We start from the raw sequence: 23,041 nt of genomic DNA, 5'->3' as shown, positions 1-23,041 counted from the left end.
AGCTTGCAGAAAGCTGCTTCTGCTTCTGGTGTCCATTGTAATAAATCCTGTGCTGCCATCGGCTATTTGAATATTAAATTGGCCAGTGGAGCAGATTCCAAAGCATAATTTGGTATCCAACTCCGAAAAAAATTAGTAGTTCCCAGGAAGGGCATCATTTCCTTCTTGGTAGTTGGTCTAGGTGCTTGCAATATTGCTGTCTTTCTATCTTCGTCTAATATTCTACCTTCTGTGGATATTACATATCCCAAGTACTTGACTTGTTTTCTCCAAAGTTGTAGTTTATTCTTGTCTACTTTGTGTCCTTGAGTAGCTAAAAACTGTAATAATGCTATGGTGTCCTCTTTGCATTCTTGCTGGGTGGAGGATGCCAGCAGAATGTCATCTGCATAAAGTAAAATCTGACTACCTCTCGGTGGGATAAATCCCGCCAGGTTGCTTGCCATTTCTTGTGCAAATATTGTTGGACTTTCACAATATCCCTGTGGTAATCTCGTATCTGTATATCGCTTTCCCTGAAATGTAAATGCAAACCAATATTGGCTGTCAGGGTGTATCGGTGTAGAGAAAAATGCATTACTAATCTACCACAGAAAAATACCTTTTCTGAGGCTTTAAATCATTCAGTAAGGTGTGAGGGTCTGGCACCGTTTGTGCCCTGGGTATAACTGCATTATTTACAGCTTGTAAATCTTGGACCATACGCCATTAACAGTTTGCTTTCCTGACGGGAAATAAGGGTGTATTACATGGTGAATCAGAAGATTCTATTAAGATTCCTTCCTTAAGCAAGGCTGCTATTATAGGTTTAATTCCTATCTCTGAATCCTTTCTCAAGGGATACTGTCTTTTCTGGGGTCTAAATGCTGACTTTGGCGTAATAGTAACTGGCCCTGCTGTTCGTAGAAGTCCTACATCTGATTTCCCTGCTGACCAGAGAATGTCTGGTATGTCTCACAAGGCTTTTTCCTCTTCTAATAAGAGTAATACTCAGCTATTCTCACTAGCCTGTGAGTGCACAGCTGGGTGTGTGTGTGTTATCCAGTTCAATTTCTGTTTCTGTACTCCCTGTTTGGAGAGCTCTAATTCTGTCTGCTTTTCCCACCTTGTGACTTTTTCACCCAAGTCTGCCCATTTCAAATCTCTATTCTTAGTTAAGCTAACATGTGGCAATCGATTAGATTTGTAAAGTGCTAAAAATTCCTGGGGCAATTAACAGCTTACTACACTGTTTCCTTCTGTGTCCCAGTACAAATTTCGTAACACTAGTCTGTTTGCGTGGTTCTGAAACAATTCCTGCTCATAATCTTTATCAGGTCCTGGTCTATTACAGTAATATAGAGTACAATGCAACAAATGCTGTTTGTCCATGTCGAGGGAGGGGAACTTACTGATGGCTACGTTCATCAGTTCTTTGGTTACTGCCCCTGGACCAGTCGTAACTAAGTTCTGGCTGTACCAATAATATGCCTCACCCTCCGGTCGCACTACAAAGGTTTCCATTTGTCGCTGCGCTTCCATACCCTGCATGGTTGGAACTACGGCTATGCCAAATATCTGCATTAAGTCTCTGCCCAAAAGATTTACTGGGCATTTTGCAGAAACTGCAATATTACTTCTCTGGGTCATCCCTGAAACAGGGTCTGTTATTGCTATGTCATGGGAGAGTGGCTCCCGATACAGCTGTCCATTAGCTGCTTTCACTAGTATATAATCCGGTGATTCTGAATCTTCTGGTAATTTGGAAGGGTGTATCAGGGTCCGTGAAGCCCCTGAGTCACACAAAAATTTGACTTCCCTCCTCTCTACCAGAAGCGTCACTTCCGGTTTTGTATCCGCTAAGTAAAGCTCTAGGCTCAATAAGGCTAAGTCCAAAATTTCACTTTCTTCAATGTCTGCAAATTCATGTACATCCTCTACCCCTTCTGTCACATCCTCTACCCTTGCTATCACATTTGCACTTGTCCTTTCCTGTTTATTGTCATTCAGTGATTCCTGACTATCATATAGTCATTCCTCATCTTCCTTATTTTCTGTAGTCACCTTCTTATTTAGCCTGCAATCCCTTGCTAAATGTCCTTTTTTCCCGCATTTAAAACATTCACCCTTTTTCTTTCTTTCTTCAAAATTCTCTGATCGCTTGTCAGATTGTTTATTTCCCTGGGTATTCTTCTTACCCTTTCTCCCAGTTTGTACTACAAATACTTCTGACCCATCTTCTGCCGAAAATACTTGTTTTCTTTTTCTTTTTACTATTAAAATGTCTCTCTGCATGTCTAGCATATTCAAGTAATGGCTGTAGTCTATTTGTACGATGATCTACCATGTGCTTCATAATAAAACTGCTAATGGGAGTTATACTACCCTTCAAGAATGCATTCTTTAGCTGTTGTTCATATGGGGAATCTTGTGTCTGGTTTTCTGGTATCTGCATTCCGCAGTGGTTATTAAAACATTCCAATAATCTAGCATAATATCTATCAACTGTTTCACCTTCTTGTTGAATGCACTGATTAATGCAAGTCCAATCAGCCCTAGGCTTCCATTTTTCAGAGATTCGGTCTGTCAGACCTTTCACTCTGCCATCCAATTCTGCATTAGTATGTGGGAGTGGTCTAAGCTGTGCGTCACGAGGATTCCAGTCGCCGCTAATCATGTGCCAATCTGGACCTACAATTTGTCTAACTACTTTTTCTACTTCTCCATTCAAATGGTAACTCAATCTCATACCCTGTAAGTCTTCTAAAAATTTTCAAAAATTCACTTTTGGATGGGGAATTCCTTCTGTGGCTTTCCGGATATCCTCCGGTGTCTACGGTCTATAAACTAAAAGAGTCTGATCCTGTCCTGCCTGAGGATTTTGTACTTCTATGAGTGGACATATCTCTTCTTCACTCAAAGCCTGTGATTTTCTATTTATTTCGCATAATTCAATCTCCCTCCTCAAGTCGTGTGTTCGAGACCTTGTCTCGATAGGATCCCTGACAAACGGTTTAAATGCTGTAGAAACAGCGGGATATAGCGGTGGTGGATCAGCTTGTCCACTCGCTTCATATTTTGGTAAGGGAAGCGGAGGGGGCGAAGGAGGGGCCGTTGCTATTACCAAGTTATTGTCTTCTTTATCTAAGAACATCGTTTTTGAATTCTTTATTTTCTGTTCCCTGCGATTTGCTTCCTCAAGCCATCTATGCGCCTGAGGGACTCCTAATTGTCGTTGCTTTTTTAATTGACCTTTTGAGTCTGTTTTTAGTTACCTGACAAGTTTAATAAGTGCGAGTTTATCTAAGTTACCATCGAATTTATACTTGTCAACCCATTTTGTATAATACTTAACATTGTCGGCACGTTGTAATTGCATATACTTCGCATCTTCAGTTAGGGGTGGGTCTCGCGTCTTCAGTTAGGGGCGGGTCTCGGGAGCTTTTCATACACTGATTTCCCATTGTTGCCTTAGCTAAGCTGTAAATTGTTTCGAAACCCTTTTTATCACGTGGTACCACAGTTCTATACCTTTTCACAGTTTAGAATAACTGCCTACCTATCCTGTTTCCCTGATCTATGACAAAAACAGTAACCCCTTTTTCTGTCCCTGATCTGCACATGCAAATCTTCCTGACAAAAAACAGTTCTGTAATAATCCCTGATCTTAAAACAGAAATAAGGTAATTCCTCCTTACCTGACCCTCCGTGAGTTGATCCACCGGATCGTTGACTCGTCCTCCAATCCCAGATCAGAAACAGTGGCTGGCCTCTTTTGAACGACAATTCAGTCTGAGGTCTTTCAAAACAGAAGAGCTGATTTGGCCTCTTCTCCGTACGGATGCATGCCACCGGGCCCAATTCTGACCTAGGCCTAGAGCGAGAGGTACTTTCCGGTCCGAAGGACCAAACTGTCAAAGGAAAAATATACTTTAAAAATGATCAAAACGTGGTAGGTTCAGGTTAAGGCACTTTAATCTTGCAGCAAGGAGACAAACACGTGCTAATATAGAGTTTGTCTAACCAGAAACAGGAAATACTTTCATTTTTATACATTCTATAACTAGTCATGGCCTACCAAGCTGACGTAACAGATTACCACCTTTTTCATCATCATCTGTTGACCATCATTCCCATGAATTTCTGCTGATTTATCAATTTTTATGTGAAACTTCCTGAGGAAAACAACACGGCCTTGATTACTCCTAGTTAGATACATGTTATATTACCATTCAAGGTACTATGGCTAATTCAAGCACAATGCTAGCAGTTCATTTCTCTAATAATCCTTTGTCTACTTTATCTCTAAATTACTGCAGCTGCACATGTTCTCATGCTTCGAACAAAGCTGATTGTCTAAAATCATTACATTTACAGAATATAGTATTGTTCATTCATTTGTTCCTGACCTAGCAGATCAGCACCTGCTTCTCAAGTACATTTCCAAAAGGCATAAACATGAATATTGCTGTGCTAGCAGTTACTAGGTCGGAGGGCAACTTGCAAGTTTCAGAAAGCATACTGCAGTTCTGAAAAAGCATCTTTTTGTCTCGTATGAAACTCAATTTATATATAACATGGTGCATGAAAAATAGAATGAAAAGCGTATTAAATCATTTGATTATTAATTGGCTTTAAACATACACACATTAATACATATTTTTCTAACAAGGCCAACACTAAGGGACTCTGGCTAACAAAGTTCGCAGATGACTGCAAACTGGGAGCCATTATTGAATCCCCAAATGATGTGGATATTCTGCAAAAGGGCCTTACAGAAACAGATGCTTGGTGCCAGAGCCATGGGCTCAAGCTCAATACCAAGAAATGTATAGTTATCCCCTTTGGGAAAAAACATGTACCAGTGAATTACCATATAGGTGGCAGTACACTAAACACCGAAAGTGTGATGAGACTTAGGGCCACAGGTGGACAGTGGTCTCACCTTTAATCACATCGCCACAACAGGCAGGAAATCCTATGTGGCACACCTCCTCACTAAGGGCTTTTCATCCAGAAAAAAGGAGGTCATTGTCCCACTGTACTCATCCCTCATTAGACCCATTATAGAATACAACACCCCGTTTGGTATGTACCTCTCAAGGCATCTGCAACAACTGGAAAGGCCACAGAAATGCCTCACTAAAAGAATTGCAGGCCTAAAGCAGATACCCTATGCTAACCGCCTAAACAAAAAAAACTCCCTGTACTCTGTTGCATATCATCTACTCAGAGGCAATCTCTGCTTAACATACAAGGCCATGTCAAACCCAGAGCTGTTGGACATGCTACACTTAAAGAAATCCCAATCCGTCAGAGACACATGCTCCAGGGATCTAAACCTTGTCATCACAATGAACAAAACATGCTGGAGGGATAGGTTCCTGACTCAGACTCCCCAGACTCTGGAGTAGACAGCCCATACATGTCAAGCAGAGCGCCTCCTTGGCCCTCTTCAAAAGGAACCTTGATTGGATGGGAGAGAGGAACTTCACCCCAGGGATCACGTCAGTTGCCCTGCTAGACAGGGGTCCAGGGAAGTAAATACTGTGGGAAGAAATAGCCAGGGAATTGTTATGGCTAGGCTTGTATAGGCCCTAGGGCCGATAGCCTAGTACCAACCTAAGACAAACATGACTGTGCTCTGGTATGTGAACAAGCAGGAGGGGACCAGATCCTACCTCCTTTGCAGGTTGTCCCTCCTAGTATGGGACTTCCTGGAGAAACAAAACATTACCATTCAGACAATGTACAGCCCCCCCATCAGAAGCCTTGTGGCAGATTCCCTGAGCAGATCCTTCACTCAATCCCACAAGTGGATGCTTCACAGGAATGTGTTCCTGGACATAGTCTAACAAAAGTAGACCTGTTTGCCTCCCATCTGAACAGGCAAGTTCCAAGATTTTATGCCAGAGTCCCAAGTCCTCTGGCCTGGAAAGTGGATGCCCCCCCTTTCTCATGAAAGGGGATATTTCTGTATGGATTCCCTCCCCTGGCTCTAATACCAAATGTCCTGCTCAAAATCAAGCAGGACTGACCAAAAATATTGCTGGTGACTTCATTTTGGCCAAGACAGCACTGGTTCCCCTTCTTTAGCCCAGGGCCATCAGCACAAGTTGGACCACAGAGTGGACCTTCTCACACAGAACAAAGGATCCCTTGTTCACCCTCAGCTATCGACTCTTCAATTGACTTTATGGGTGATAGGGTTCCAATTCCTTTTCAGACATCTTTTTTCTGAAGATATGCTCAGGGTTTTTGAGGAGGCCAGAAAACCAAACACTATAACATCATATGTTTCCAAATGGAAAAGATTTTCATTATGGTGCCAATCTAAGGATCAGAATCAATTAACAGTAGACATTCCAGTGGTTTTATCCTACTTGTGTGAGTTGCTCATTGCTGGCTTGGCTTATTCATCAGGCAAAGCCCATGTCTGCCTTATCTCCCCCTCTTGCCTCCAGGTTCAAGGTAAAGCAAATCCATAAAGGCATCCTCCACATTAGACCTCCCAGGAAACCCATCCCTCCTTCCTGGGACCTCAACTTTGTACTAGAGCAATTGACTCTGCCCCCCTTTGAACCATCAGCCTCCGCTTCCCTCAAGCATTGTACTTGGAAAATGGTCTTGCTGGTTGCTTTGACTTCTGCTAGAAGGGTGTCAGAATTCTAAGCCCTAATGTCTGTTCCCCCATTCTAGTCTTCCATAAGGACAGGGTGTCTCTGAAGACTTAACCCATCCTTTATGCTGAAAGTGGTAAATGAACTCTCTCTCAACCAATCCACCCAACTTCCTTCCCACCCCAAAAAACGCAGTGAGAGGATCCTATATTCCTTGGATGTTCACAGACAACTGAGGTTCTATACCTGGACAAGACTAAACCTTTCAGGAAATCTGAACAGCTTTTCATTAATTTCCATCCCAGGGAGCTGAGTCTCCCTGCTTCCAAGCAGACCATATCATCCTGGATCTCCAAAACCATCTCCTTTTGTTCCACTAACCATAGAAGGACTCTCTCCTCCCCTGTAAAGCCCCACTCTACCAAAGCCATGGCTTCTTCAAAGGTCTGGATAACAGTGCCATTCTTGAAGCTGTCATTCATACCTTCACCAAACATTACAAACTTTCTCCAGATCCAGAACTGGTTTTGCCAGAGCCATTCTCCATAGCTTTATTGAATGCTCCTCTACACCTGCCTCCTCCCTTCCCTCTTGAGCTTTGGCACTCTCCCTCAAGTGAAGAATACTGCAGCAAATGAATAGAAGGACATAGACAATGTGTGTAAAATCTTACCATAACCATAGATGTCCATCTCTTTACTGCTACGGTATTCCATCCCTCTTCCCTTCCCCACTGAACTCTTGCCTTTCCTGGATGCACACACCACTTAATCCTTGGCCTTTCCTCCTGGGGCATTCAGTTCTGAGGATGGTACATGTGTCCATCCGTTGTATGCCCTATGTATCACTGAAGCCTACTCCAGACATGTCATCTAGCCTACAGTGGTGAAAGCCTCTTGTATACTGGCCGACGTTGGGGTATCCCTCAAGTGAAGAACACTGCAGCAGTGAAGAGAGGGACCTCTATGGTTATGGTAAGATTTTACACAACTTTTCCTTGCAGGGAGTAGTGCAGGACATCACAGCTGTGGCCAGCCGCAATAGACATTCGTACCTGTGTTTTGCAGATGTTAAACTGAGGCACTATCTGCCTAAGGTGGTAGTAACTGATATGGATGTAAAAGATCCCTTGGCATTTATCGAAAGACTAGAAGTGTTTTATTAACATTTACATTCATTTTATACCTTAAAACATTAAATCTAATTACCTTAGATTTATTACTCCCTTCCACTGGTAACTTGTAAAATAAAATTCTCCACAAAAATCCTCTGCGTCATAAAAATTTTCAAACCTTTTTCTCCTTTACCTTCCTTAAATTCATTTTATTCTCATAATCTTCTTTTCCCCGTTTTCTTCCCATACATTTTTATACATTTCATATAACCTTACCTAGCATTACTTTTTCTCTTTTACTTTTCTCATTGCCTAAAATAAATGCATGGATTCTAAATAACACTACTGGATTTTTTTTAATTCAAACCATCATTTCTTTTTTTTTTTTTTTTTTTTGATTATAAATTATTCCTTTTCCCACTGGGGTCAGCCTTGAGCCCAAATGAAACTAAAAAATATCTAATAACTCTTACCATTTGAGTGGGAAACTATCTATATATATATATATATATATATATATATATATATATATATATATATATATATATATATATATGGGCTTACTTCTAAATTTCAAAGTTTCAAAACTTCAAATTTCTTATGGTCGAGACCATAAAATCGAAGTTGTGAAACTTTGAACCATTGAAATGAGGATCCCCATATAGCATGGAGCAGTATATTTATCATTTTCCTCACTGTAGTGTGATCTCGGAGTTGCTATATTTAATTAGCAGGAGGTGTGGGGGTGCATGGGGGCTTGCCACCCCTGCAAAAACATAAGTTTGTTTTTTATTTACATTTTGAAGTTTTAAAACTGACATTATGATCTCAACCATAAGAAATTTGAAGTTTTGAAACTTCAAAATTTAGAATATATATATATATATATATATATATATATATATATATATATATATATATATATACACGTGTGTGTGTGTGTATATATATATATATATATATATATATGTGTGTGTGTATATATATATATATATATATATATCCTTCCCTAAATATGCTAGTTTTCCAAATACACAAGTAATCAACATATGTCTTTCTCTGAAATGATGAAAAAAAAATTCCATAAAGCTAGCAATTTATTTGTTCCAGTATCTCTCTCCATTGACTTTGACATTGTCGTACTCACCAGATGTCACTCCAAAAACTTTTATTTCCTTTCTTTTGAAATATATTCAATTTATTTTTCAGCTTACACAATCCCTTACACTTCATTTTGTTTAAACACAAACCGACTTTTCTATCCTTATTACAATCGCACTTATCCATCCCTTGATTTTTATTAGAAATAAATTATCTGCATATGTCATACATACTGATAATATAACATGTACATTTCTTTCTATGTCCCATCCTGTCTCCATCATTTCACATATACGTTTGTACTACTGCATTCATTACTAATACAAATTAGCACATACGTACCGGGCATTCCTGTTTTATTCCTCTTTTTTCCCATCCATCCGTTTAGCATAACCTGTAGCAATGAATTTTCATAAAATTTCTTTATTACATTAATATTTTTCTCCTATACCATCTGCCACACTGCTTCATGACTCACTGTATCAAAGGCTTTAGCTGCCTGATATGTTATCGCTCTTACTTTGTTGTTTTCTTTCAGTATCATCTCCACTATCTCTCTCAGTATAATTAATGTTTCACGTTTTCCTTTTATACCAAAGATCACGTCTCCTAACTCATCCAATATTTTCTCCATGTTTTTTGTACTAGTTTCATAAATATTTTATAGTCAGCATTCCCTAATGTTATAGGCATCCAATATTTTATCTTTCCTTTTATTCTTTACCACATAATTGTATAATTCCATCACATACATGTTCTTCCCTTTTAACCCCCTTCATCCATTTATTCTGTATTTTGTCTTCTATTTCATCCGTAGTCATTTCCTTATAACATAGGTTATACCATCCAGTCCTGGTGCTCTTCTTTTATTACTCTCTCTCTTTCTTCTGTTTACTTTTTCATATTTTGTTCACTGTCCATTTTTCTTGCTCACCCATTTGTTCTTCATCATAAATTTTCTCTTCAAAATTCTCTACCACCATTATATCTTGTTTGCATTTTGTGTCCTTTAGTATCTATCCTTCCTTATGTCATTTTTACTTTTCTTAAACATCATCTTTCCTTTTAGGAAAAAAAACTTTGCCTGTATAGCATTATTTTACTTTTTCTCTATTTTTTCATATATCTGTTTCCCCTTATTTGTCACTTTTATTCTGAATCTCTCATTGTGTAAAATTTATTTATATTTTGTCATATTTTTTATTCTTTTCACTTCGAAACAGTTTTTTTTATAATTCTTCTTGTATGTATATATATATATATATTACCCACCACTATGTCTAGTTTTTATAAAATGGTCTCAGTCGTTTACCCCCCACTATGTCTAGTTTTTATAAAGTGGTCTCAGTTGTATGATCTTTCCATATTCTTTTGCCCTTATTTCTTCCTCCTTTTTAAGTTCTGCATCTAATCTCTTTCTTTCCCGCCTCCATTATTTCTCTGTCTTCCCTTATTCAAGTTGAAAACTCTGCCATCTACTCTCCCCATGTTATTTCTTTCATGCTTTAAGTAAACTATAAAAGTTCCCGTCTTGTATGTCCATTCTCTGTTCTTTCCTACTTTTAAATTACCACATTTTATGAATTTTCTTATTTTAATGTAATGTTGGTTCCCTTTTCTTTTCTCAGTTTACAGTTCCCACCATTGCTGTTGCCATATTTACTAACTTTTTTTTATTTCTTCAAACTATTTTCTGTCTGTCATATTAGGAAATGCATAAATAAGTATTCTCATTTTCATATCACATGTAACTATGCCTAATACTACTATTGTTACATTTATAATTCTTGATTTTGATAATAATTCATATTTCAGAACATATCTCATCTCCTACTGACCAAACAGTTTGCTACCCCACACTGCCTTTTTTCTTTCATGTCTGGTATCCAGTAAGCAAAAAATATCCACTTTTATTTTTTAGATAAACACAGTCAATGGCATATAATGGAACCCACAAAGACGGTGGCGTTGATATCAACGGTTACTTAGAGTCAAATAATCTTTGTTATATCCTTAAAGCTCTCTCTCAGCGTTGAAATACAGCACAGTAAAAAATGCAGCAGCAGTCAGCAGACCGCTAAAAGCTTTTAATGACAGAGTAGCGCTTTCACCAACAGGCTTTATCAACTCACAATAAAAACCTCATACTAATGCTTTATATACATTTTATATTTTATTTGTTTTATTATTTATTTGCATATATGTATTCATAAGCATTTAAGTACATGGAATATATGTTCATATATAGTTATTACATCCACATCAATATATTTTTAGGGTGCAATAGGATTTTTAAATATATTTTTTGAATGTCTTTTTATGTTATGTTTCCTTTATATGTACTTTTTTATATATGCATTTCATAGATATGTTTTATAGGTAAATATGTATAAGAAGTATTTGTTCCAGACAGAGCATTAAGTACAAGCATGTAGGTAGTTATCATACAATATGTAAGACATCTCTTTAAAAGTATTAATTAGTCTTAATTGATTTATTAACTGACCAATGAATGTTTTTGTATTCCATGTATATAAAGCATTAGTATGAGGTTTTTATTGTGAGTTGATAAAGCCTGTTGGTGAAAGCGCTACTCTGTCATTAAAAGCTTTTAGCGGTCTGCTGACTGCTGCTGCATTTTTTACTGTGCTGTATTTCAACGCTGAGAGAGAGCTTTAAGGATATAACAAAGATTATTTGACTCTAAGTAACCGTTGATATCAACGCCACCGTCTTTGTGGGTTCCATTATATGCCATTGACTGTGTTTATCTACTTTATATTTTATATCACTGGCATTGGAATCCAGTTCCGTTTGGTGATCGTTCTTTTGCTGTTCATTTACACTTTTATTTTTTACACCATTCCACCACCCAAACCCTTATAACATTTCTAATGATATTAAAATGTAATGCTAAAATTCCTATATCAGCCTTTGTCCATCTTTTGTAAGCATTTTACTTCCCGGTCTTATTTTTTTATTTTTTTTCCTACTCCTAAGTTTCCTATCAGTTGACTTTTTTACTATCATGTTCTTCTCTTATATCCATTTATCCTTCCTCCTCGTCACTTTCTGAAATTGCAAATCTGTTCTCTTCCTCTGTTAATAAACTCACTTTGAATTATTTCTTCTCTTACTAGCCTTTTATTATTTAATGTTTCTTCAGTATCCCTTTCTCCCATATCACCTTCTCTTTCAACATCATTTGTAGTAATATTTTCTGTCTTCTTTCTTTCTTCTGAGCTTCCCTCTTCATCTTCTCTATCATTTTTTAAAATGGGACAGTAAAAGCAGAAATATCCAAATTCTTTACATTTTCAGCACACAGGTTTGTAGTTTGTTTGCTATATGTCCCCTCTCCCCACAATGGTCACACCTTCATTTGTTACAGCCTTGTAGTAAATGATTTTCATTCACACAGAAATTACATGGTTTAGGTTGGCCCCATTACCCAATAAATCCTTTCTTACCATTCACAATTATTGTATTTGATATGCAACATAATTTCCTTGCTTAACATCCATTGTTACCCACACTTCTCAACCTCCAGTCCATACATTTTTTCACCATACAGTTTTTTCAACTACCTGTACTTTACTGCAAAGTGAAAAAAAAAACTGAACTCATGCTCATCCATATCTGAAGTCCTAAATTGCACATTTATTTTCTTTTTTTGTTACAATCCCAAACTCTGAAATAGTCTTCTCGTGGTGCTACTGTATTAATTTTTTCAGTTTCATATTTTTCCAGCAAATTAAAGCTTTCAAATGTTAAAATATTTCAGAGCCCAAATTAATTAATGCTGTTATCTTTAATGTCAAACCTTAGTGAGAAAATAATGCTATTCATAATATAATACCCATTTACTCTGTCATTTGTTTTTACTCTTACCACTGGACATCTGTATGTCTGTTCAGAAACTGCAAATGTTTGTCCCCTTTTGGTTCCTCCTTTCATTCTTTCTAGCCTTGTGGCATCTGCATAACTTTGTTTTTGTAACAAAAAACCCTGTTGTGGAGGTAAACCCTTGAAACTGGCTACTCCAGTGTTTTCCCTTCACCAGCTGTTACTTCTGTTTCTAACCTCTCAATTTCTTTGTCCTGTAATAATCTGTACAATGTCACTCCATTTCTTCTCCTTCCTTTGTCTCTGCGTGATTCAAGTCTACCAGCACTGATGTCACTAGTCCTCCCAATTTCCAACTCTGTAACAATTATTTTTTCTCCTGCTCCTCTCTCCAGCTCTGCTGCACTTTCCTCCATCTTGAAATTCCTGAAACTGCAGTAGCAACCCTCTGGTGCCAGCTAGCAGCTCCAGAAAGTGTTTCACTTCCTCCCTCCAAAGAATAGGGAATGTTTCCTGGTGCCCAGGCCAAATTTCCCCTCGTCAGTATGAATACCACCTCCGGTGTCCTCTGAAATGAAGCCATTGGCCTAATGGGACAAAGTGTAAATAAAATAAATACATTAAATAAATTTAATACTGCATGTTAAGAACAAAGCATGGGATATTTCCATAGAGACATCCATCACTGGAGGCGGAACACTAAAGCAAAGGCACCTGCCAGAGGGAGAGGAATTTCTGGTAACCCTGCCTGGGACAGATGACAGAATCCTCAAACCTGGCAGTGGCTTGGATATTGAAGTCAGGCTGATAACTGCCTGGGTGTCTTTAGGGGATGCAGCATTACTGTTGTGCAGTTACCTAAAAATATAAATAGGTTAGTCAGCACAATACACATGCATGTCTGTTCTCCAGATACAAGGTCTGCAAATGTGACAGCTTGCACAGCTAGGTATGTACATGCACACAGGCTATGCAAGTCCTCAGCTTTTAGGAGGCTGTGCCATGTTGGTGGGAATGATGCATATGATCCATCATTGCCACAGGTATGTTATCTTCATGCTTTCACAGGTTCCACTGGTAGAAGGTTCAGCACAACAGATCACCATATGCTTGATGTTGGCGTGTCTCCTGTGATTGAGGATAGCAATCCTGCACATGACAAAGTAACAGTGTCACCGTTGCCAACACTAACAGTAATGAACATGCACATATGCCCCACAGATAAGAACAGTGAAGGGACAAGGTGAACCTTTGATGTCCTTCAAGGATGCATCTGCAGTCATAACATATGGGTTGTCCTGCCTCAGGCAGCCCTTCGGTCGGCCGGATTCCAAAGTCTGGGTCTGGCATCGGCTGATGTCGCACTTTCCCCGATGTCAGAGCGTCTGGGGTATAAAAGCATCAGCCGACGCCATTTTCCTCAGTCTTTCTTGCTGCGCGGTGCCCAAAGCAGAAGCTGTTCGCAAGTGCCGGTCGGTCAGATCCAGTGAATTCAGCTACCGAAGACTTCGAAAAAGCTAAGTACCCCATTGGGGACTCTTTCTTGCCTCAGCTGATGTCAGACAAAGTAAATAATTGTTTAACTTGTGGGAAACAAATACCTCATAAGGATTTCCATTCCTACTGCCTTCCTTGCTTAGGCCCAGACCATGATGTATCGGCCTGTTCAGCCTGTGCTTCCTTCAACCGACAAACTCTTAGACGTCGGTCGGAGTTTGCAGAGGAATTTTTGGGGCCAATTTTGCATATAAAATGCCGTCAGACTCCGACTTCATTTGGTGAAAAAACGGAAGGACAAGGACCGACACTCGCGGCCCACGGTTTCGGCTGAAACCATGGTAAGGCCTACCGCGAGTGTCTCGGTTTCGGCCGAAACAGAGTCCTCGGAGATTCCTTCTTCCGAATCCATTCAACCGACCACCGCGGCCCGGGAGGCCCCGGCTGAGTCGGCTACCGAGCTACCTACCGAAACTAGTGTCCAGGAAATGTCTGACACCATACCTTTGGACATTTCTACTCCTGCACGTGGGGCAGCTAGGCCCCCTGCTTCCATGTCTATTAAGGCCTTTTCTAGGGCTAAAGCTGCTAAACTTTCTAAAGCTTTGCCTCACAAGACTACCTCCCAGAGGCCTTCCTCTAGTTCTCAGATCCTCAGCCTTGCAGAGGACCTTATTTCTTTAATTAGGGGTTCACAACCTCACCCAGACAGGGCCTCTCACCCTCCACCAGACAAAAGGCCCAGGACTGACCCCTCTGACCCACACTCTTCAGATGAGTCCACGGATGGATCTGAGTTGTCAGACCACCAGGAGGAGGCTTATTCGCCCTATGAGGATTCTGATGCTGAAGAATCAATCCCTTCGGCCTCCCCTCCTGAAGAGTTTTCCTTTGGTGAGACTCTACACTCCATGAGAGAGCATTTTCAATGGCAAGGTCAGGAATTCTCTGATTCTAGAAAAAGATTAAGGACCTTTTTACATTTGCCTCAACATAGGCCCTTAGCTATACCTCCTGTTTTGAATGTAATTGATGATGTGTACAATGATGTCAGTACAGCCCCTGATACTCTCCCTCCAGCCCCTGCCAAGCCTGATAGATACTACAGGGTCCCGGATTCTCATTTCCATCTGTATAAAGCCCATTCTGCAGACCCAGAAAACTATTTCTCAGGGCCCTAAAGGGGTTGCAGCCACCACTGCCAAAAATCCTCTACCCTCTGAAAGAGAGTCTAGAGCTTTAGAGAGATGGGGAAAGAAGGTATATACTTCTGCAACTCTTTCTGTCAGGGCATTAAATTGTCAATTTCATATGATACAGTACCAAGAGTGTTTGTTAGATGAACTGAATAAGAAACGTTCTTCTCCTGAAACCCTTGACCGTAAATCCCTTCAGGATTTGGTACACAACCACAGCAGGTTAGTAATCATTTCTTAAAATGTGGCTATGATGCATTGGAGGCTTCATTTAGGTCAGCTATGACTGGGGCAGTCATTCGTAGGCATGCCTGGCTGAAGGAACAATCTTTGCCAGACCATGTTAAAGCTAAACTCCTGGATGCTCCAATGGAGAAACAAAATTTATTTGGCTCCTCTGCTCAGGAGGTCTTAAAGTTTGAAGAAAAGGCAAAATCTGTGCAAACAGTTAAGGATTTCCTGCAAGTACAACCACTGAGATTCAGCAGAAACTGGCCTACTAAGAATTGGTCCTTTCCAGACTTGGACAGAGCCCAGAGAGGCAGGAACAGATGCCCTAGAAGCAGAGGCCAATCGAAGGGCTCCTACAGAGGCCGTCCATGGCAGCCTGCCAACCAGAGGAGTAGTGCAACAGCAGCAACAACAACTACTACACCAGGACAGGCTCAATGACTTTACTCTGATTCCGCCTACCAGGGATCAACTGGAAGCACCCTTGGGTGGAAAGCTGGCTTTATTCTCAAAAAACTGGCATTATATTACAAGGGACACATGGACACTGCAAATAATAGACAAAGGATACAGGTTCCACTTCCACACTTTGCCAAAAAGAAACGGAATGCCAAACCTACCACCAAATCAGAGGGCAGAGGCTTTAAGGCAGATCAACAACTTGCTTCAAATGAAAGCTATAGAAAAGGTACCACTTTCAGAACAAGGCCAAGGATTTTACTCCAGACTATTCCTTGTACCAAGAAAAGAAAATCAATGGAGGCCTATTCTCGACCTGTCCGCACTGAATACTTACCTCATTGAGCCAAAATTCAAGATGCTGACCCTACAGCAACTTCTTCCCATGTTGGGCAAGGAGTCATGGCTGGTGACTCTAGATCTCAAGGAGGCACACCTGCACGTCCCTATTCGACCAAGTTGCAGAAGACACCTCAGATTTCTTGCAGGATCAGAGCATTATCAATTCTCAGCATTGCCCTTTGACTTATCTACTGCGCCCAGAGTATTCACGAAATGCCTGGCATCAGTAATTGCACACTGCAGACTTCAGGGGATTCAGATCTACCCATATCTGGACGACTGCCTTATACAAGTGGACAACAAGGGAAATTTGATAAAGGACTTGGCCTATGCCATCCACCTGCTACAGGCCTTGGGATACAGTCAACATCCAAAAGTCAAGACTTGTGCCATCCCAAAGAATAACCTTTTTGGGTGCAGATCTGGACACAACCACCCAAATGGCCTTTCTCACAGAAGAAAAACAAAAACAACTTCATGATTCTGACAAGACAAACTCAGCTTACTGCAAGGAAAATCCTGCAGGCCCTGGGTTACATGGCATCCTGCATAACTCTGATACCACAGGCCAGGCTGCATATGAGAAAATTACAATGGTACCTAAGGAGTGTATGGTCTCAACACAGTCACAGTTTAGAAACTTTGATACCAATCATTCCTTGCCTTCAAAAGGAATTTCTGTGGTGGGCTCAGGCCTGCCAGTCCAATAGAGGGTTGCCTTTCAACAAACCAAAAACAAAACAAACCATCACCACGGACGCTCCAGACCGAGGATGGGGAGCACACATGGAGGGCAAATGTATCCAAGGCCTATGGTCTCAAGGTCAGCTACGCATGCACATAAACCAAAAGGAAATGCTGGCAGTGATGCATGCAATCGAGGCTTTCAAACCCTTCCTCCATCAAGGACACCTGTTAATAAGGACAGACAACACCACGGTCATGTGGTACATAAACAAGCAGAGAGGCACACACTCCTACCCTCTCTGCCGGCTGGCTATGAATCTATGGGAACTATGCCTGAACCTCAATATCCAACTACAGTCCCAGTTTGTGCCAGAAAAAGAGAATACACTGGCAGACACCTTAAGCAGAACTACCATGGATGCACATGAATGGATGCTGCACCCAGACATCTTCCAACTCATAGCAAAGGCATGGGGAATGCCGGAGATAGATCTGTTCGCCTCCCCCCTCAACCATCAACTGAAGACATTCTGCTCAAGGACATACCACCCACAAGCTTGGAGGGTGGACTCTCTCTCTTTCAGCTGGAAAGCTCTAAAAGTATATGCCTTCCCACCTCTCCCATTAATGTACAAGGTTCTACTGAAGATCAGGGAGGAGCAGCCAAGAGTGATTCTGATAGCTCCAGACTGGCCAAGGCAACACTGGTATCCATTATTGAGAAGCATGTCACAGGCAAAACCATGGCTTCTCCCCCTATGGCCTCTTCTTCTGACGCAGAACAAATTCAAGATCATGCATCCCAACTTGAAAACATTGCAGCTAACTGCCTGGAAAATTCCTTAAATCCCAAACAAAATGTTTTATCACAGAGAGTGAAGGACATTATCTTGGAAGCTCGCTGGCCTTCCACAAGGAAGACATACTCAGCTAAATGGAAAAGATTTCTCATTTGGAACACATCAAAAGGCTCAGATGTGACAGTGGCAAGCATGACACATATTCTGGAATACTTAGCAGAATTGTTCCACAATGGCCTGTCCTGTTCTTCCATTAAGATTCATGCCTCAGCAATTTCAGCAGAATACAATGTGGATCCACCTATCTTCTCACACCCTCTCCTCAGGCAATTTCTGAGAGGGATCAAAATATTAAACCTCCAAGAAAACCCCTCTACCCACTTGGGATCTCAACTTTGTGTTGGAGAAACTAACACTTCCTCCTTTTGAACCAGCAGCATCAGCAGATCTACAGTTTCTGTCTTGGAAAACTGCATTCCTTCTGGCAATAACTTCAGCAAGAAGAGTATCTGAGTTACAAGCATTAATGGCAGTACAGCCATTTCTTATCTTCCATCAGGACAGAGTTTCACTAAGAACCAATCCTACTTTTATGCCAAAGGTGGTATCTAGGGTATCCTTGAACCAAGCTATTCACTTGCCTACGTTTTTCCCAAATCCACAGAATAGAGGGGGGAAAAACTTCTGCACACCCTGGATATACACAGACAACTACGCTACTACTTGGACCGAACTAAAACTAGCAGAAAGACTGACCAACTATTTGTAGCATATGCTACTGGGGTGCAAGGAAAAGCAATTTCCAAACGGACAATTTCAAAATGGATAGGAAATTGCATTTGATTTTGTTACTCCTTTCATGGAAAGACAGTTCCTGAAAACATCAGGCCTCATTTCACAAGGGCCACGGCCACCACTACAGCCTTCCTACGAGGGGTGGCTACCAACGACATTTTAGAAGCTGCTACTTGGAGCTCCATGCATACATTTGCCAAACATTACAATCTACCTTTCTACTCCAGATCCAGAGCAGGTTTTGCTACTGCAGTCCTGCAGGGGATATTAACTACACCATCCTTTTCTTAGTACCTCCTCCCCCAGATTGGCTATGGTATTCTACCCATATGTTATGACTGCAGATGCATCCTTGAAGGACATAGTACAGTTTTGTACCTACCATAAATGTAGATGTCCGATAGGTATGCACCTGCAGTCAGGTTTACCCTCCCTCCTACCCCTCTGTGGTATTCCTAGGGTACTTACCCCTCTTTTAGCTAGCTGGGGGAATCTATTAGGGTGTATTTGTTTGTATATACATGTATATAATTATATAATTTTGCAAATGTTTGGAACTTTTTTGCATTTATCCAAATTTAGCCTTCCTAGAGGGCACCTGGCATCTGAGGCAAGAAAAACTGAGGAAAATGGCGTCAGCTGATGCTTTTATACCCCAGACTCTCTGACGTCGGGGAAAGTGCGACATCAGCTGAGGCCAGACCCAGACTTTGGAATCCGGCCGACCGAAGGGCTGCCTGAGGCAGGACAACCCATATGTTATGACTGCAGATGCTATCCTGTTCGGACATCTACATTTATGGTAGGTACAAAACTGTACTTTTTGCACTTGGTATCCTGTCCATGTTAGCCCCACCCAAGCTACACAGGAGTAACCATCACAGATTACATCAATGAGCTGCAGTGCTTCTAAGTTGCATGCATCCACCATAGGATAGTGATATTGATGTGGCCATTGCTTCTGTAACTGCAGGACCTTTCCTAACCTGGGTATCACACTTGATATCAGAGGACTTGCAGGTTAGTGATCCAGGCACAGATGGCCACTATACATAACATGTCCAGTATGTTTGGTGTTATGCTACATTGCCTGAGTGAGGAAGTACAGTTGCTGCAAGGACTGTGAGTCATCCTGCAGTGCATGCAGAGCAACATGGCAGAAAATGACTTGGAGCAGACATGTGTGCTCTGGTCAGTGCTGGGCTTGCTGGCATCCATGGATATATTTTTGAGGATAGTGGCACATGCCTACTAGACCCATGCAAGCAGTTAGATGTGTGGTACACAGTTACAAGCCAGGCTTGTGCAGATAGCACTCATTGTTCCAGAGATTGCCTCACCATCACCTCTGTTCATGTCTGCCTTCACTGCTAAGCATGAACACTCGCATGGTCATAGAATAGATGTGTCCAACCTGCAGCCCTCAGAGCTCTGCCATGCGGCCCTCTAACTCCAATATCGATGTATGCATGCCCCAAAACACTTTTTGCTGTGTTTTTCGCGCCCGTGACCTGTAACTCTTAACATCGGTTTGTGCATGCACCAAAGCATCCTTCTAGTTTTGATTTTTTTGCACTAAAGAAGGGTCTGTGTGTTCGCGCCATAATTTCGTGCCAAAGAATCAATGTGTGTGTTCTTGCTGAAGAGGGACCCGTCTATGGATTTGCTGGCATTGCCTTTTAAAAAGACAGCACTTAACCTGTGTTAATAGGTAAGTATGGTGTGAGTGAGTGCATGCATGAAAGCAGAATGTTTGTGTGCGGGAAAGTAGAAGTGTGTGTTTGTGTGTGCATGACAGAGAGAGAGAGAGAGACACATGCACAAAGAGGCTAACGTACAAGCAAGTTAGCTCACAAATGCATCCTACATTAAAAGTACACTTTCATTAAATTGCAGCTTTTCTGACAGGGAGAGTGTTGTATTGAATATGAAATCATACCTCTCAACTGTATGAATTTTCGAAGAATGTCTGGATTTTTGCTTCATCTTCCAATTTGTGTCTTTTGCTTAGGAAATAAAAGTAGTCATCCAAGGTAATGCAGTCCCAGGGAGTAAGAATGAGACAGCAGCCTAGGGTTAATGGGTCAGTAGTGGATTAACTAATGTGGCATATAAAGTTAATTTTTTTTTTGACAAACAAAAAATCACCCAGTACTGTCTTGTTATTGGTGGGTTCTAAGCAGTAGTAGATTGGACAACAGTAAGCATATCTTTGGTGGATCATCAATACTGGCAAATCAGGTGGACACAATGTCATTTTTTAAATGTTGGGGGTTTTAGTGTGTATGTGTGTGTTTGTGTTGGGAGTGCTGCAATAGTAGATGGTTATTAAAGACAGAGACTTACAAACTGTGGAGAATACGTTTCTTTGTTTCAAAACCTGATACTTGGGTACTAGGAATGCCAAAAATAGATTTTTTAAGACATAGCTTCTTGCCATGGATGGATATTTACATTTAATGGACAATGTTAGCAGTATGAGTGTGGTCCTGTAAGGATCTGGAGGATGCTAAGTCTACCACTGCCAATGTCTTGTAAAGTGACCTGGAAATGGATATTGGGATGTTACTGAAAAAATACAGCAAGTGAGCTTTGAAATGTAGTTTAATTAAACAAAGTGCACTTGCAATTTACAGGCCATAATTTAATTTATTTCAGGTAGTCCAGATCCTGGTAGATTGTATACCATTAGACTTAATTAGGGAGAGGTGTCATTCTGTGGAAATAAGCAGACCTAGTTTCAGTGAAAGCTCTGTGGTTTGCAGGTAGAAAGTTGCAGGATGTGGAGCCAATGTGTTTTATTATTTTTAATGGATTTGTCATGTCAAAGTATGGTTTTCTTTGTTGCAAAAGAAGGCAGGATTGAATAAGCCATATAATACTTAACTGACAATAATGGGATAGAAACATTATACGTGATGTATAATGTTTGCAGCTACACTTGTTTCAATGGTGTCTGATGCATAACTATTTTTGGGCCTGTGTCCCAATTTTATTTTTTGCTTTGTCCAGAATTCTTGCTCTGATGTTGAGAGGTATGGTTCCATGCTAAATCAGAAGGTTGTATTTACCTTGGGAGACTTTTCAGCATAATTATGAGAAGCAGAGCATTTTTAATATCTCCACTTATTTCCAATATAAACTGCCATGTAACCTTGCAAATAACTTTCTTATTAGGCTACTTTAATTCTTTTGGAATTGACAGGTATGCTTCATTGGTTCGGACGTAAGCATAGAGTGCTGTGACTGATTTCTTGCAGCAGTCTGTAGTTTACTTATCACAATAACTTTTCTGTGTTTGAGTGTGTGATCAATTTAACAGTTTTAAAGATGTTTTCCAAAATTAAATAAATACATAATAAATAAAAAAAAGTAATCCTTTCTTCACTTTGAGCTATTGACAAAGTGTGGAAATTTGTTTTTTTCAAAAGCGATGGTCAGCATTACAGCTTAGTAAACGGTCAGTCTGTGAATAACTTCTGAACAAATTAAAATGTCTGAATGTCAAATGGCTTTAGATTGGAGGGAAGTTATATGTTTACTCCAGTATGTAGTATGATCTTAGAGAGTTTATAGATTTCTTATTGATTTAATTTTTGCTGAGCAGTTGTTTGTTGATTTATTGATGGTCCTTTTGCAGGTGGGAAATTGCATGGATGAATCCATCTCTATTATGATTTTTTTTTCAGATATTTTGACTTCCAGACAATTTCAATCAGCGAGACTGTGTCATGTGATTACTGAGGTTGCCTATTTTACAAGTAGGGGCTCCTTTTCTGTGTGTGAGAGTGTGTGTATGTGTGTGTGTGTGTGTGTATAAGAGAGAGATTTAATATGTATACTGAATATATTTTTGCAAATGGAATTCTTAGTTAAATAGGCCCCTCTTCTTAGACAAGTAGACTTGAGTAACCAATATTAGATCTTAGCCATCCAGCTGGAAAAGTTTAGTATGTGGATTTTCCTTCCGGTTTGATGAAGGCTATGCTACTTAAGGAGTACATTCATGGCTATCCATCCAGTTGTAGTGTTGTTGAACTACATTGTTTGATAATGAGAGGAGCTTTTTACAGAAGTTGAAAGTTTTTGTGTCAAGAACCTGTCCATACAAAGTGGCTTGTTTATGTTACAGTGAAGGCTGTGGTCTTTGTAGTGAGTGTTTTAAATATAACCAGTATTTCTGAGGTGGAGAAAGTCTCTTAAGGCAGGATCTTTCTTAGCCTGGAAAGCAAGCCAATGATGAAATTTATAGGGGCCAGTGAGGGACAGAGGAAAGCAAGAAGCTTTTTAGTCTGTTTGGATAACTAAGTGAACTCAGTCCTTTGATGTTTTTTTGTCAGAAATGGTTGTACTCTTTCTTTTGGCATGGTGTTT

This window comes from Protopterus annectens, chromosome 12.part0 (genome assembly GCF_019279795.1).
Source record: "Protopterus annectens isolate FY-2018-M chromosome 12.part0, PAN1.0, whole genome shotgun sequence".
NCBI lineage: Eukaryota > Metazoa > Chordata > Ceratodontiformes > Protopteridae > Protopterus > Protopterus annectens.
Note: the sequence above shows the minus strand (reverse complement) of the source record.